The following is a 10365-nucleotide window of genomic DNA, read 5'->3' on the forward strand; positions in this document are numbered from 1 at the left end:
TAATAAAGCTTATTATGCTACTAGCGTTTATATTTACTCCACGGTCTAGGAAGTCCGTTCTGACTGCAAAAAAAAAAAAAAATAAAAGCAGAATTAGAAAGAATATTATCCTGACGAGTACATTCAGTTAAGTTAGGTTAAGATGAATCATTAACAAGAACTGTGGGAAGAGTAGGGCCCGATTCAAGATTAAATTCTCGGGATAATTCAGAGGCAACTGATTAATTAAATACGCAGGCACCAACCAAGTTGCTGAAAAATGAAGCACTGAGATATCTATGACATTTTAACATGAGCTAATAAAGGCGAAATATTAGGAATAAGTACTGGAGGCACGCATTAAGGAGATGGAACGGTACTATTTGAACTTGCAGTAAAAATACGTGACATGAAATAAGCATTTGATCCAACCTCACTTCTTTAAGTACATCAGCCGCAGAATACGTTTTTTCCCATGTAAACGAGCTCATAAAGCTATGTATGAATGCGGCCAGTATTCCGGCATTCTAAAAATGCAGCAAGAGTCTCTGACAACGCGCAAGTTTATCGCAATTCTTCTTGAACAAGCAATCTAAGACTAAAATTATCGAAAAACATAACCTCAAATGACCAGGTAAGAGTCGATGTTTAAATCGGGCTGGTGGCGACTCCTGAGAACACAATCTGTTTTCAAGCTCTGGTTTTCTTGTAAGGCAGACTACAGCTTTTTAGAAGCCCTGCTTTCTGCGTGACCACAAAAAAAACATCATGAGAAGTGCAAGTAGCTTCAATCAAGGAACAATAAGAAATATCGAAAAGGATTTTATTTCCGAACTGCTCCATTTCTTTTTCCCCGAAGTACAAGCTGGTCGCGCCGTGCTTCATTCATTCTCGAACCTTTATTACTATAGCACCGAGTGCAGTGCATTGTTTACACATCTCTGGAGTGTCGCTTTTATTTCCATGCGGTATGTCATCAATGACAAGAACAGCGATGGAATATAATATAAAATAATTCTAAAATCAATTCTATTCCACCGACGCTGACGTCAGAATTACGTATGAGGTGCCGACAGTGGGAAAGTCCATATAGTTCTCTTCGATTTGGCCTAGACTGGCTGCACTAGTTCTTAAAAGTGCTGCAGCGATGCCAAGCGGTAACATGAGCGCGCAGTGCCAGTTCCCACACTGGCGTGCGACGGCAGCTGCCAAAACGAGTACGCAAATATAGGACTCTGCAGCCTATCTGACGTTAACTTAAATAACGTTGCCCAGCCTGCATTACCAAAAACACGACGGGCTTAAACGAATACAAAACTAAAGATGGGCAAAAAAGAGAATTTTGCATTGCAGAAAAGAAAGAAAAGCAACAATAAAAAAATTAAAATAGTAGGAGGGGGAAGGGAATGTACGTCAAATCTATGTAGGTGTTTAGAGAAAGCGATAAAATTTCAATTATCTTGTGCATTTTTACCATCTCTTTTTTTTTTTCATATTTAGATTACCTTCCTATTCTTCATTTTGCTATTGCTTGATAATTTGCCGTTTGAATATTCTGGAAAGATGGACTGTGATAGAATTAGTAGAACTTATTAGATTTGTATGCAGGTTGACTAGTACTGAATGGAAGGAGAGGCGATGTTTCAGTCATACACTCAGAATTTATTTATTGTTATATGGTGTATTGTTTATCATCATCATCATCATCCGCCTGACTATACCCACTGCAAGGCGAAGGCCTCTCCCATATTTCTCCAATTGACCCGGTTCTGTGCTAGCTGCATCCACTTGGCCCCTGCGAACTTCTTAATCTCATCCGCCCACCTAACTTTCTGCCACCCCCTGCTACGCTTTCCTTCCCTTGGGATCCAGTTTGTTAACCTAAGCGACCATCAGTTATCCTCTCTTCGCTCTACATGTCCTGCCCATGTCCATTTCGTCTTTTTAATTTCCACTAGAAAGTCGGTAACTTGAGTTATTTCTCTCACCCTCACTGCAAGCTTCCTATCTCTTAATGTTACCCCTAGCATTTTTCGTACTACAGCCCTCTGGGTTGTCCTCAACCTAAGTAGAACTCTCTTGGTTAGCCTCCGCGTTTCAGCCCCATACGTGAGTACAGGTAAGATGCAACTGTTGCATACTTTCCTCTTGAGCGATACCGGTAAGCTGCTAGTCATAATCTGCGAGTGCTTGCCAAATGCGCTCCATCCCAATCTTATTCTTCTTGTTATTTCCTTTTCATAGTCCGGATCTGCGGTTACTACCTGTCCTAAGTAGACATATTTGACTACTTCTTCCAGTAACTTCGCTACCTAATGTAAGCTGCTAATCCTTCCGGAAGCTGTTAAACATTACCTTACTCTTCTGCATATTGATTTTCAAGCCTGCCTTTCTGCTTTTCCTGCCTTTACCCCCGTCCTTCAACAAATCTGTAGTTATCTGATCCTCATCAGCTGATTTCACCCATTTAATAGTTTCTGATGCTTTCTTGACCTCTTCCTTTGTCACTGGTGGAACGCCTGACTGTTTTTCCTTACCGCCAATCTCATTACGGTCATGACTACTGTAGCTACTGTAGAGATCTGTATAGAACTCCTCGGCTACTTTGACTATCTTGTCCATATTCGTGATGACGTTGCACGCCTTGTCCCTTATCGCATACATCTGGTTTTTGCCTATTTCCAATTTTTTCTTTACCGCTTTAAGGCTTCCCCCGTTCTTTACAGCATGCTCAATTTTCTCCATGTTATACTTCCTTATATCGGCCACCTTGCGCTTATTGATTAGCTTTGATATCTCGGCCAATTCGATCTGGTCTGTTGGATTAGAAGCTTGATGTATTGGAAGGTGCATTGTTGCTTCCATATAATTGTGTAACAAGTGGTACTCAGTATTTAGCTAATACTCAATATTATTTTCGACATTTTAACCACCTATTGCACAAAGATGTTGAGGCAATTTTTTTTAAATTTTTGTATGGCTACAGTGACGTTGACTGCGACAAGTTCACCCACGGCTACACTTCCGTTATAAATTGGTCTGCGGAGATGCCATTTATGCGCCTTGACACTAGAGAACGTTGTAAGCAGTTGCCACGAATATTAGTTTAGATCAGAATGCCTAACAAGGCTTATGACTGGTTCAGCGGTAATAAATCCAGAATTTTGGTCTTCGGCTCAAATCATTGCTTCAGCCCAAAACCGAAGCACGTGCCTCATTGCGCGGTGTATCCAGCTGAGTGACAAACGCCTATGTTCCGCGCTCCGCGGGAGCGACAAGTTTGATGTCGCAGAATCGCTGTGCACGCTCGTAATCCAGCACTCCCATCACTCAGCGGCAATGTGATGCTGGCACATGCAACGTTGCTGAACGTACTCGATCGCAGCAGCTTTCTTTTCACAGCTGTAGGCCTTCTGAGGTCAATACCGGCCTCAAACAACACGATGACCGAATGGTAGGTACGTCATGCTGCGCGCCTTTTTTCTGCCCATCCTCCGGAGCCAGTGCGAGATGGGCAAGAATTCGCACAAAACTAGTCCTGGACTTTAACAAAATGAGGATACAAGTGCAGACGGCGCGCGCGGCACCGGGAAAATGAGGACGGTGGTGCTGCACTCCTTGAACTTATGCAACTGGCGCAGCCAAATCGAAGAAACCTCTCCACACCAAGGCATGATGTTTACGAAAAGAACGAATGATATATGGTAAAGGAGACGGCGAAACTATTTGACCTAATTTTTATTTATTAACAAAATCCTGTAAGACAAGTTCAGTTTAAAAAAAAATTCATTTTGTAAGAAGTTAGTAGCTCTAAGATGTATATAGATGTTGATATAGATATAGCCGTTGACTTTTATGCAAAGCGGAAAAGTGTAAAGGGCTCACAATATACGCAAAATATCGTTTTTAAATAGTCGTAGCCGCGTTTAAAGCCATCAAAAGCGCGTTTTGGATTTTCACCGGTTTCGTCTAGGCAAAACAACTATACAGGTATAGGATCAACTGATGGCTCCAAGACTTGTAATGAGTTTCCTTTTCTGTGGTAGTAGTTGAGTGTGATTGATTGCTATCGATGTTGTTTGAGGTTCCCTCGTTTCTGAATAACCTTGCAACCTGCTAGCGGTCTGTGAGTTCAACATCGCCAGAAGAAGGCGTCGTGCGGTGAGCCAGCCCGTCAAGCATCGATGGCGAAAATACCCATGTCAGCGTCGCATACCTCAGAACGGCATCGCCGAGAAACACTAACTGTTAAGCAAAATTGTGCGCGCGTCTAGAAACGACTCAGACAGGTGTCGTTTCAACCAAGATGTTAATGGCATAGAAGGTTCTTCGGCCCAATACTTCTGCCTCCTTAGAGCTCCACGGACCAAGAATGCTGCCGTGCCGGAGATAACATTCCCATCTCAAATATCTTTTTTCATCCGCCGTTATTGCGAAGTGGATCCACTTCTGAGTGCCAACATGGACGACTGCTTACGCGACGCCCCGAATACAGGTCACCGTGCAAGGTTGCGTCTGTCCAATTGCATGCTCCCTCGCTGCAAAGCGATAAGCTTCCATACAAACAAACAAAAATGCACTGCGCACACTTGCCGCTCCACCAAAGAGCGGTTTCACGAACGCCAAGGAGTTGTTCTTTAGGCTGTTTCTTGGCCTAGTTGGCAGAGTTTACTCATTTTGGCAAAGCCTGAAGCGCGACAAAGAGAGCAACATGAGAGAGACACAGGACAAAACGCTTCACCCGGTGTGTTTCTCATATTCCCTCTTTTTTGTGCTTCAGGCTTCGCCATAATGATTTGTTCAGCTAGTTCGCCACACATTCACTGCGCAGTTTCCTTACTCAGTCAAAGTTAGTGGTACTTCCGCATGTCGATCTGTTCTCCCGCATGTCGATCGCGTCTCGGTAGTCACTTATGCTGCCGTATCGCAAGAGCCATCACAAATAACAGTGCCGCAATGTTTTAATCTACATAAAGGATTTAAACGAAAAGCACATCTCATGATCATAATTAGCGCGCAAAAATGATTTTTACGCCATTTCGTTTAAATTGCTTCTGATGTCTCGTGCCGTCGTGCAATGCAATCTTATTATGTACGTACTGAAAGTTTGAAAAAATATATATACATGTGACAAGCTTGCATAATTTCAAAATTACCAATAAATATAGTCGGTACAAAATTGAAGGTAGAGGTGATCATTCACAGGCTTGTCATTTGCTGTTTGCTTATCCTTGTTTCAGGCAAATTGGTGAAACAACTATGCTTTTACAGGGATTTTCAGAGCGTAGTTTTTTGTCAAAAATTTATCCCTGGTTTTTTTATATACTCTTACGGAACTCGGTGCGTTCAGCGAGACGCGTAATATCTGCTCATTTTAAAATGCAAATTCCACAATGCGCACTAAATAACAATGAGCAGTGAAGACAGCGTAACCGCTTCATCTTTTGCACTGGACATCGAAACATCGCGCCTTTTGCACCGACAATGCATTCGCTTTCTTTACGTCCTTTTCTCGCGGAAATGTTTCGTTATTCTTCCCTATTCTTCTTTTTAAACCGACGACAACTACAGCTAGATTCGCCCCTTGGTTTGGCAGCTATCTCTTGCTGTTTCCCCCTTACCATGACATATTTTTTTCTTATTTTGCTTTTCTGCTTGCTGCCCCTCTCCAAACAGGGGCAAGTCATCAGAGGGCGCTCGGTAAATGAGCTTGTTTGCGCCGCAGTAAATGGAGTCCCAGATTGAGAACAGCTGGTCTTTTCCGAATGAGCGCGTACACGTGACCTAGGGCAAATGAAGCTAGCATCATGCGAAATCCAAAGGATTTTGTATTCCGGCGTCTATACGACACACGGTACTTTTTTCGGCCTCGCCATGAAATGCCTTGGATTTTTATTTATAGCGTCAATAGGCAGTTCACGCTCAGTGATGCCGATAGGCTATTAGGCCCGGCTAGAAGAGAAAATCAACAAAGCACAGCTGTCGCCGCTACGTACTATACAACGCGCCATCGCAGAGCCGTGATACCGAGACAGGTCTCCCCTTTCGCTGCATAAAGGGCTGCATTTGTATTTGCGTACAACTCCGGTAGTTTAATGCCCAGAAATGTTGCGCAACAAGCACAAACACATGCGAAGAGACACAACACACGCGCACACTACCAACTGTATTATGAATCTGCATCTGGGTATTATGCAGCACCAACTAGCCTGTTATTCCGGTAGTTTAGAACATCCCCGATGTAGTGATGATGCAGAAATGCTGTCAGAGGTGTGTGAGACGTAGCGCCGGATCTGGATTTTGTTCTTTCCTTGGCTGCCTACTAGAAGAGTATGGACGTACATTTCACGTTATGATCACACGTGAGCTCGTGCTTTAGTCATTACTTTCGTAGGATGCTCCTAGGCCAGAGCAAAATTGTGGAAGCAGAAGGAGGAAGGGCCATCATAGCTGTATTATTTTGCCATGCAAGTTAATTTCGGGCAGTTATTAGAAATAAACAGCTAATGAGCAAAAAAATTACAAGAGTTCAAAGCTGCTGAACCAAATATTGAGCGAAAACATTAGCTGCGCGGTTACCGAGCGTTCTTCTTCTTCTCTCTTTCTTCTTTCTCAACCAAGCCGTGTGAACGTGCCTTAATGGCCTATAGGGGTAACGTTAATGCCAGTGCCCTAGCAGGCTGATTCTGACATAACCACTCCATGTGAAACGAGAGACGCAAGTGGGCAGCTCCTGCCAACTGAGCTGTGGCTTCGACTGCGCCACGCAGACCGCTTGAGTTGGGAGCCTATCTCTTGCTTTTGTGTTACGTGGGGTGTGACTTCACAGCGTCAGGTGGGTAAGACGTGCCTGCCGCCGCGCTACGCCGATCGCTTGAGTTGGTAGCCCAGCTCTCACCCTGGCGCCACTTGGGGTGCGACTTCACAACGTCACATGGGTAAGACGTGGCTTCAGCCGCACTACGCTGAAGGCTTGAAACCTAGAGTAGTATTGCTTTCGCAATAAAAGAGTTGATACCAATCTGGGCCTTGGTTTGCTCGTCGAGCTTGTTTGTTGACTTTCCCACTCAACCGTAGTTCATATCTTCGCTGCAACCTTGGCAATATGGCGCTCAACGTTTAAAGGCGGTAATATTTGTATTGAAGTAGTAAATAAATTTGGCTCAGTAAACACAACTGCAGGCTCTCAGAGTGTACTACAAGTGTAAGGCAGCTTAAGAATCGCATATTTCAAGAGGCTGATTGGACAGATTATTCAAGTGTCGACTGCACACCTTATGTAACACGACACAATGTTCGGTTCCCAACTACTTAGTCGCATCTCGGCAAATTGGGCTTTTCGTATTACTTTGCAGGATGGCATTTTCTTTATCTGATTTATCTGACCGAAGAACAACACTGATGACGACCCCGCAATCTTCTATAGTAGCTATTCAAGTGACGCCATGGGCGCAGTTTTGACGCAGCATACAGCTTCAGTTGTGGAAGTTGAAATAGATAACGATAAACGGATTATATATGCAAGCAGCCCTTTGCTGGGCGTCAAGCACCCCAAAATGGCGGCTACTGTGACGTAGGTGCATGCTCTCCCTATAGAACTATCCAACTCTGTCTATATATTTCATTTCAGCGGGAGTTACAACTGAATATTGTAAAGACAAAATTCTACTTCTCTTTGCCCAGCGTCTCTGAAAGCCAATGAACATACACTATCGGCTTGCATTAAAGGTGCAAGGCTCTGTGCGCAGCATTTATTCATCGTAATATTCTATTTAAACTTTATTACAGAACTATATCACTGTCCAGGGCTAAACATCTAATAATTAAAATCTTACAACCCTAAACATCACTGAGAAAGTGCTCTAGGAACTGAAATCACAATACCAGAGCTCCCAGGGCGTCCTCCATATAACGAACCACAATACCAGCTGAGCAACACAATTATCTAAGCCTTCAGGCTTTGCATAACGTCGCCTTCTTTCTTGTTATTTCTTTTCCATATGGTTTTCTTTTCTGCCAAATTTTATTATCGAGCTTTCACTTTGTTTTATTCAAATAAGGCCGCTATCATTTGTGGCACGAAAAGGAATGTCTAAACTTTATATGATATAGCAGGTACCATCCTCCTAAAACAAACTGAAATCAATGTATGGCCGCCATCTTCGGGCGAGCATTTCTCGCACCCCTTGCGTAGCTTCGCCATTCTTAAAGCGAAATGTTTATTGGTCTAGTAGGAGCGAGCAAACTCTGCTCCGAGAAACCAGCTTTGCACACCGATGTACACGTTGTTTTTGGCCTATTGAAAAAGAGCATGTACATGTGTGGGGCTAGCTTCTTCTGTTGTTTGTTTTTTCTTCTGCTTCGCACACCTGCTGCTTACTGCTGATGCTTCCAACACCTGACAAACTTTATTCGTACCTGTAGACATCTCTAAAATAATGCAGCATTGCCTGACACAAATGTCACACAGCCTTCCAGCCCCTCGCCGACCCTTTCTCTCCTCCTGCACAGCTCTCTATCTGACTCGCTTCTTGTGATTTTCCCTTTTTAAAAATCCCTAGACACCTTCACTTCGTCGAGACCAGTCTGTGGTGCCCCTGACGTTCGTAAACAGATATAGAGTAGTCACGCGGTGGTACAAAGAGCACACAAGTACCTTTGGAACTAATCGATCTGGTGGCACAATTTATGGTAATCAGAAAGCGTTGCAGTGAAAAGCGCAAATGGTGAGAGAATTACAACAGAAGCAGCGACCAAATATAGCATCTCTAGAGACGCTCTTGAACCCCGAAAAACAGTGCGAAGCACAAAGCATTTCGACGCGAACTTTCTCCCCCTCGTCTTCGTCGGTGGCAAGCGCACGTGTTATCTTGCGCCCGAGCGGGCGCGCACGGCAAACAGATTCGTTGAGCGACGAGCCAAGCCCGCACCGTCGCCCAACGGTGCGGAAAACGTAATGAGGGAGTGGAGCAAGGCGCCGGCTGCAGTGCACGGTCTCCCGAGCACGCGTCGCGACGCTGTGTCTCTCAAGCAGCGCCTGCGTATGAATGCATAAGGGACTACGGTGGCACTATCCTCTGTCGCATGGGGAGGAAACCTTCTGCTGGTGCTAGTCAAAGCTGCTCCGATACTCGCGTCTAGGAATGGGACATACAGAGCAATTCGGGGTAAGGGCCTGCTTTCCATCCAGTCCATTATGTTATGTATTCCTGCTGCGCTCTCGCCTTGCGCCGCACAGCGGCTCCGATGTGTTCCGTAACCGGGAGACCAGCGGCCAACTAGCAAACGACAACCGAGCAAGAAAGCATTCTCGGGCTTGCTTGCTTGCTTGTTTACGCTTGCGGCCGTCAGTTCTCTCCGCACAGAGAGGAGACAACACAAACAGAAGAAGGGACAGATATTATAGTGAAGAGGCAGCAACCTGGAGCTTCGTCCATTCATTTCTGTACAGAAAGAGTGCTTTGATTTACTCATTTGCTACCTCTGGCCCTTTAAGCAGTGTACGCGCCTGACGGCGGTTCATTGTCCGAAATCTGTGGGACGATTAGCACTAATTCCCGCTTCCCAGGAGACGGCACCGAAGCGGGAGAAGAGGAGATTATGAAAAGAAGAAGGGAGAACAACAAACTCGAAAACAAGAATAGGAAAGAACGAAGCACCGAAAATTAGAGGTCCAGAAATAAAAAGACGAGCGAAATTACAGAAAAGGAGTTGCAAGGCACATCAGAAGGACGTTTACTCCGAGCTCTTCCTTCGTGCCCTTCTTCCTGTTTCTTCGAGTTTCGGCTGTAAGAACAGCAGTAAGGAGACGACGGTCACGTCAGAAGACAGGAAGACGAGAGTACAAGAGCTAATGAAGCAGATGATGCCATTTTGTTTCAAGGAACTTTATTGTGCCGCTGGTGTGGATTACGTTAAAAGCTAGCATACTGCGGAGGAAAGAGGCATGAGCATGTGCGAGAAAGGCAATCGTGGGGCAGCTTTTGGGATTTTTCCGCAGATCATATAATCCTTCTATGCTTTTGCAGGAGGAGAGTGCTACACATTTGCTATCATGCGGAATTATGGATTGCTATACAAAAAACAACTTGGCTCTTTCGATCAGCTGTGATCGGCGAGAACCTTCATTGAACAGCATATCTCGTACTGCGACATGCTGCACTATATTAACAGTTCCTTCCCAAAAGTCGGTTTTATTTGCAGGACATAATCCTTCACGGAGGCAGCTGAAATCTATGCAACGCGAGGCCGGTCAGTTGCATAATAAGAAACAGTTCAATCTCCCTCGTTTCTATTTGCATGGTGCAATCACTTTGTCTTTCGTGTGCATAATGGAAATATCTTTTCTTTCTATGTTTTTCGTTCACAATCCTCTTCATTCCCTTT

Source organism: Amblyomma maculatum, chromosome 2, assembly GCF_055883805.1.
Source record: "Amblyomma maculatum isolate TAMU_Amacu chromosome 2, ASM5588380v1, whole genome shotgun sequence".
Classification (NCBI taxonomy): domain Eukaryota; kingdom Metazoa; phylum Arthropoda; class Arachnida; order Ixodida; family Ixodidae; genus Amblyomma; species Amblyomma maculatum.